The following is a 7,388-nucleotide window of genomic DNA, read 5'->3' as shown; positions in this document are numbered from 1 at the left end:
CTATAATCTTTTTTGGCTTAGTCTTAGAAGACACACATAGTGCTTCCATTGCAGTCACAATTCTGCCCAGTTTTTTTTTAACCTTTTTTTTTAGATTTTATTGAATTTTAGAGAGAGGTGGGAGAGAGAGAGAGAGAGAGAAAGAGAGAGAGAGTGAGAAAGAGGGAGAGAAGTAGGAATTATTTCTCGTAGTAGTTGCTTCCTATATGTGCCTTGACCAGACAAGCCCAGGGCTTTAAACCAGCGACCTCAGCATTCCAGGTTGACGCTTTATCCACTGTTCCACCACAGGTCAGGCGGTCTGCCCAGTTTTAAGGGGGAAAACTGTAGACCCTCACCTCTCAATGGTGATAATGGTGATGAGTCAGCATCATATGGTAAGGGAAGCATGTTGGATGTATATATTTGGTATGGACATTTTAGAAAAATATAACCTACCAAAATGGTTATGGGAAATCATCAAAATTAATTGTTGCTTGGTGTTCTACTTGAAAAGGACTAGTGTCTATTCTATTTATCTAAATGTTTGCATGGCTATAAAGCTTCTAGTTATATCAATGTGATTATGTATATCTTATAATCACAAGTGAGTATATAAGAAAAAGGAGAAAACGACTAATCACATTGAATCTTTTCCAGGGAGAAGTAAAAATTTAGAGCCAAATGTCTTGTAAATGAACTTTGGTCAAATTACATAAAAATAATCAGTAACCAGTGACCTCCTCTCAGTGTGATTGCTTGCAAAACTGTTCATGGATATTATGGGATTGTCTACAAAATCTGTGGTCCAATACACGGGCAACACTGATGCGTGACTGTTCTATATCCCAGTTTTTCAAGATGACCAGTATTTCTAGTAATACACACAACGTGAGTTGAAGGGGGAATGCTTCCGTTCTGCTTTTGCTACTTTTCAACAATCTCCTTTTGAGAAGATATAATAAGAACTATCTCAAGTGGTTTACATAGTTTTGATTTAAATAATTTATGTTTGTCTTCCAAGTTTTTCCAGATTTAGGTTCCTAAATAGCATACTGTGATATTATAACCCATCTTCTAACTTTTCAAAGAAAACGGAGCATAACAAAGTGAAGAAGGGAAATTCCTCAAACAGTTCACTGTTCTAAATGACTTCTTTCTTCCTTCCTTCCTTCCTTCCTTCCTTCCTTCCTTCCTTCCTTCCTTCCTTCCTTCCTTCCTTCCTTCCTTCCTTCCTTCCTTCCTTCCTTCCTTTCTTTCTTTCTATTTTTCTGAAGCTGGAAACGGGGAGAGACAGTCAGACAGACTCCCACATGCGCCCAACCGGGATCCACCCGGCACGCCCACCAGGGGCCCGGCTCTGCCCACCAGGGGGCATGCTCTGCCCCTCCGGGGCGTCGCTCTGCCCGGACCAGAGCCACTCTAGCGCCTGGGGCAGAGGCCAAGGAGCCATTCCCAGCGCCGGGGCCATCTTTGCTCCAGTGGAGCCTTGGCTGCGGGAGGGGAAGAGAGAGACAGAGAGGAAGGGGGGGTGGAGAAGCAAATGGGTGCTTCTCCTATGTGCCCTGGCCGGGAATCGAACCCGGGACCCCCGAACGCCAGGCCGATGCTCTACCGCTGAGCCAACCGGCCAGGGCCCTAAATGACTTCTAATGAGAGCCTATTTTACCTTTTCAAATCTTACTTTTTATGTTTATGCTTTTTTTTCTCCATTAAATTTGATGTACAATTTTTTTTTTGTTTTGAATTTCCCCTTGGGGTTTTAAAATGCTTTTGCCTTTGCCTTGTTATTAATATTTTGTTAGTGACTTGGAGCATCTTGTACTGTGGATATACCTCTTTTGTGGGTAAGGAGTCGTGTGTGTCCCTAAGTTAGAAACAGGCAGCATTCAGAAGTGAGCAATGTATCAATCCTAAAAGAAGTCTGTGCGTACACTAACAATGCATGTCCAGCTAGCCTGGATTTAGACCATGATGAACACATTTCTACCCAACTTTATTTCTTACCCAGCTTTCTTCAACTCTCCAATTCAAACTGATACATTTCCCTTGGTCATGCTTTTTTCAACAACACAGCAACCAAACCACACTATTTCCTTTTTTTTCTTTGGTAGCTTCCCGACTGCCTCTACAGTATTCTCTGTCTAAGCAGCAAAATATATAGATAATGTATTATAGAATTGTACACCCAAAACGTATATAATTTTATTAACTAATGTCACCCCCAATAAATTCAATAAAATGTTTTAAAAAGGAAAGCTAGCGTGGTAAGCAGAGTTGAAAGTTTGGGTGGGTTAGAGACCAGGCATCTGCAATGATTTCAATATATACCAGTTTTTTCCATTGTCCTAGGCCATATTTTCTGAGCATGAAGGCAAATTGTAACCATTGGGAATACTGCAGTGAAAATAAGTTGAGAATATTTTAAGGGAGAGCTGGATAGGGAAGGAAGAAACGTTCTTGAGTGAGGCTGACAGAAAAGTAGAGGTTCAGGAGATTTCAGTGGGGTCAGAACAAGTATAATATGAATGATTGCTGTAGTTTGAAGAAGAAAATACAAAGGATAGGAAGATGTGTAGAGCAGGGCTTTTGAACTTAAGAATTTGTGGTTGGAATATATTTTGGGCAAAGATATAATTTAAATTTTTATACATCTAAATCAACTAAACTCTAAAAACTTTATGAATACAGGGAATTGTATTATAGTCAATATTCAATAAATATCTTAAAACATTTTTAAAGTGAAAAATCCAGTTTATTGATAAATAATTAACATACTATACAATTCACCTATTAAAAGTCTACAATTTTTAAAGTAGTTTTGGCATATTTACTGAATTAATATATGTACAGAAATAGCATCATGATTTTAGAACATTTCCATCACCCTCCAAAAAATCCCCCTGCCCATTAGCAGTTCCTCCCTGTTTACCCCAACTCCCCCTAGCCTTGTGCAACCACTAATCTACTTTCTGTCTCTTTAGATTTACCTATGCTGGACATTTTATGCAAATGAACTTATGCAATATGTTGTTTATTTTGTGTTTGGCTTCTTTCACTTAGCATAGTGTTTTCAAGGCTCATCCATATTATAGCATATTATCAGTGATTCATTTCTTTTTATGATTAAATGATATTAATTTATGGATATTTTGCATTTAATTTATCTATTCATCAGTTAATGGACATTTCAGTTATTTCTACTTTTTATATATCATGAATAATGTTGCTAGACCAAATAGGTACAAGTTTTATTGTAAATATATACCCCATACAGTATACAGAATATAAAAGAGACCCTTGTAATCTAGATATTTCTACTCACAACCTTTACTTCCCACATTACCCACTCTTTCTCATGTCCTACAGTTTCTTCCTTTAGAATCCTACTGATATTGATGTCTCCAAAGTCATAAAATTCTTCTACCTTGCAAATATATTTATTTTTTATATTATAAATTTGTACAACAGTCATTCAAAAAATGTATTTTATTTATTCCAATTCTGTACTAGCAGCTCTATTGGATGCTGAAGATACAAGATAAACTAAAGAGTGTCTTCCTTTTAAGGAATTTATATCTAGTTAGGGAGGTGGAGAAGAGTAAAAGCAAACATATGTTATAGCAGAGATAAACAGAAGGTTCTTTGAGGTCACAGAATGGGGGTGATTATTCTGTCTGAGTCAAAGAGGTGACATTATTGGGCTCTCCTGAGCAACATAAGAGGAAATGAAGATTGAGAGGCGTGCTAGGCAGATGGAATAGAATGCAAATGCTTTAGGGCAGGAAGAACATGGCTGGACTTGAATTCCTAGAAGTAGGAGATGTAGTATAGAATGCTTCAGGCAGGGTGGTGTAGTGGCAAAGGTAAAGTGGGAACCAGGTAGCAGTGTAATCACCATGGACTCCTGGGTCTTTCTAAGGGTTTGGACTGACTTCATAAGTAATGTAGATCCATGGAAAGATTTTAAACTTGAACCATAAGACAAAGGTGAACCTCTGATAAGTGAATCTTGTAAAAAACTTCTGATCTATATTTATGTTATTATTAGTTTATGATTAAAAAGCTTGACAGCCCAATAGCTCTGGATTAATGGTGGAAAGCATCTACCTGTGGAAGGAAAAGGTTTTTCCCAGGTGTTATTACTTAGCTGGTACTTCCCATTTGGTAGTCATATCTAAATATAAAACTCTTGACTTCTTTTTTTTTGTTCTCGAGAATCATTCTGCTTTATGAAGTTCATGACCCTACCATTGCCTTTCTAAGGTTTTGATATGTTTTGCATTAAGCTCTATAATACCTCCCAGAAATTAAAAATCACCCACTGAATCTTCTTTGAAGATCCTTTTTCAGTTTCCCTGAGTAGCTTCTTGTTTGGTTATGCTGTCATGGCTTCTGTCAAGCATGGAATCCCTGGATGGCCTCAAGCCCTTTGGGAGCAAAGCTTTGTCTTGATGAAGGACCTGTTCACTGGATCTTGCCAATTTTCATTCAGCGAAATTTCTGCCTTAAACATAAAAAGAAGAAAGAAAAGATGAATAATATGTGCAGAAAGTCAAGGAAAATTCCATAGAGAGGGTAAGAATATCATTAGTTCCGACAGAGTTATAGAACTAATTTGGAAGATCAACAGAAAAATTGAGTCATCTGTTTATTGATTTTACAGATATTTGGCAATAAGAATCAGGATGAAAAGATTTGTTAGTAATATATCATTACAATCACAGAACTGCAAAAGACCTCAAAAGGATCCTTTTACACACTTATGTCATTTTATAGTTTATATAGGCCATACTTTCCTGGGCATTTAATTAGAAAACTCTAGCATTTTTCTTATGTGTTTAATATCACAATTACAACTGTCCTCTCTCCTTCCCACTTCTTCTTTCCTAATGATTAAGATAAATTCCTTTTTATTAAAATTATTGAGTGCAGAAGTCACCGTAACTCCACTGAGTGTTTAAGTAGCTGCTAAGAGCAACACCAGAAAAATTTAAATTTAAGTCCAAATTGATCAGTAATTGTTCAGTTTAAAAAATAAAATAAGAAACAGACTGCACTCTGGGAAATGCTCATATATTGCTGAATGAATTTTAACCCCACTATATAAAAGTTCTCAGGTCTTAGTCATATTTTTAAAACAAGACACTATGAAGGTATAAAAGAAACAATAGAAATACACACACATATTTTGATATCAAAGATAGTTTAAAATTTCATTGAAGAATTTTTCTATTTTTATTTAGTTTTTTTTCCTAACTGAGGTAGAACATATATACTGCAAGGTGCATAAATCTTGAATACACAGCACAATAAAAATTTATATATGTATAAAACCTCCTTTGTGGTTTTTCAATGCTATATGGTTTCTTATTAAATGGATATGTCACAATTTATTGATTTATTATTGACAAACATTTGATTTGTTTACTTTTGGGAACTATTATGAATACTATTTCCATAAACATTCTTGCACACAGCATTAATTTTTGTTGGGTATGCAATTAAGAGTGGCGTTTTTGGGTCACAGGGAACACATAAGGTTAGTATTTGGACAAACTGCCAAAAGTTTGTCAAAGTGATTGCACCATTGTGCACATGCACTAACCATGATGGAAATTTCCAGATGCAACATATCCTTGCCAACACTCACTATTGACAATACTGTTGAGTCATTCTGGTTAGGGTATACCCATTATTATTTTATCTGGATTTTTTTTTGTTTTGTTTTACAGAGACAGAGAGAGTCAGAGAGAGGGATAGATAGGGACAGAAAGACAGGAACAAAGAAAGATGTGAAGCATCAATCATCAGTTTTTCATTGCAACCCCTTAGTTGTTCATTGATTGCTTTCCCATATGTGCCTTGACCATGGGCCTTCAGCAGACGGTGTAACCCCTTGCTGGGACCAGCGACCTTGGGCTCAAGCTGGTGAGCTTTTTGCTCAAGCCAGATGAGCCCGCGCTCAAGCTGGCAACCTTGGGGTCTTGAACCTGGGTCTTCCATATCCCAGTCTGTGGCTCTATCCACTGCGCCACCGCCTGGTCAGGCTTATCTGTATTTTTTTTTTCCCCTGAAGCTGGAAACCGGGAGGCAGTCAGACAGACTCCCGCATGCGCCCGACCGGGATTCACCTGGCATGCCCACCAGGGGACGATGCTCTGCCCATCTGGGGCATCACTCTGTTGCGACCAGAGCCACTCTAGTGCCTGAGGCAGAGGACATGGAGCCATCCCCAGCGCCCGGGCAAACTCTGCTCCAATGGAGCCTTGGCTGCGGGAGGAGAAGAGAGAGACAGAGAGGAAGGAGAGGGTGAGGGGTGGAGAAGCAGATGGGCGCTTCTCCTGTGTGCCCTGGCCAGGAATCGAACCTGGGACTTCACACGCCAGGCCGATTCTCTACCACTGAGCCAGCCGGCCAGGGCCTTATCTGCATTTTTTAAATGTTTAATGGTGTTGAGGGTCTTTTCAAAATCTCCCTCCACAGTGTTTCAATGTTATAGTTGTCTATCTTTGTATTGATATAACAGTTTTATTATTGCATCAAAGCAAGTTTTAGTGATAGTGTAAATTCTCCAACTTTATTCTTTATTGATATTGTCTTAATTATTCTAGGATTTTTGTTGCTGTATTTTAGTTACAGAATCTAACTATCAATTTCCACCCAAAAACTGCTAAAATTTGACTAAAATAACACTGAATACAGATTAAATTTGGATTAATTGGCATTTCTTCCATTTGACATAATAATTGTGACTCTTCCAATCCATAAATGATGTGAATTTCTCTATTTCTCTCAGCAATAGTTTCTAGTTTTAGTTTAGGCTGAACCAACATCTTTCTTCATATTTATCCTAAGTATTTAATCATTTTTTTACGCTAACATAGCTAACTTATTTTTTAACTTTTATTTTCCAACTGTTTGTCCTTGTCATATACAAGTACTTTTTTGTGTAGTGACAGTATTAACTTATTAATTTTAATAGTTTAATTATATACTCTTACTTTGAAATTAAAAAATGTACACTAGAATAAAAAATATGTGAGATAATTAAAATTAAATCTCCAGCGCAAGTTCAGTCATTAAAAACTAGAAAGCATTATTAAATTAAATTAAATATATAAGTGGAGAAACATGATGTGCATGTGTTGAAAGACTATGTTTGTAACATTATTAGAATGTTTTCCTCTAAATTATCTATTCTAGCAGGAATATTTGCAGCAACTTCATTTAAGATTTACATGGAAGTTCCCAGGACATAAAAGAGTTAGAAGAAATTTAAAAAAGAACAAAACTAGAAGATCGGCACTACTTCATTTTAAGATTTATGAAGTTACAATAATCATGACAGCATGGTACTGGTGTCAAGCTAGGTCAGTAAATCAGTTGATAAATGACACAGAATGGAG

Source organism: Saccopteryx bilineata, chromosome 12 (genome assembly GCF_036850765.1).
Source record: "Saccopteryx bilineata isolate mSacBil1 chromosome 12, mSacBil1_pri_phased_curated, whole genome shotgun sequence".
Lineage (NCBI taxonomy): Eukaryota > Metazoa > Chordata > Mammalia > Chiroptera > Emballonuridae > Saccopteryx > Saccopteryx bilineata.
The sequence above is the reverse complement of the archived record's forward strand: the minus strand, read 5'-3'. Positions refer to the sequence as shown.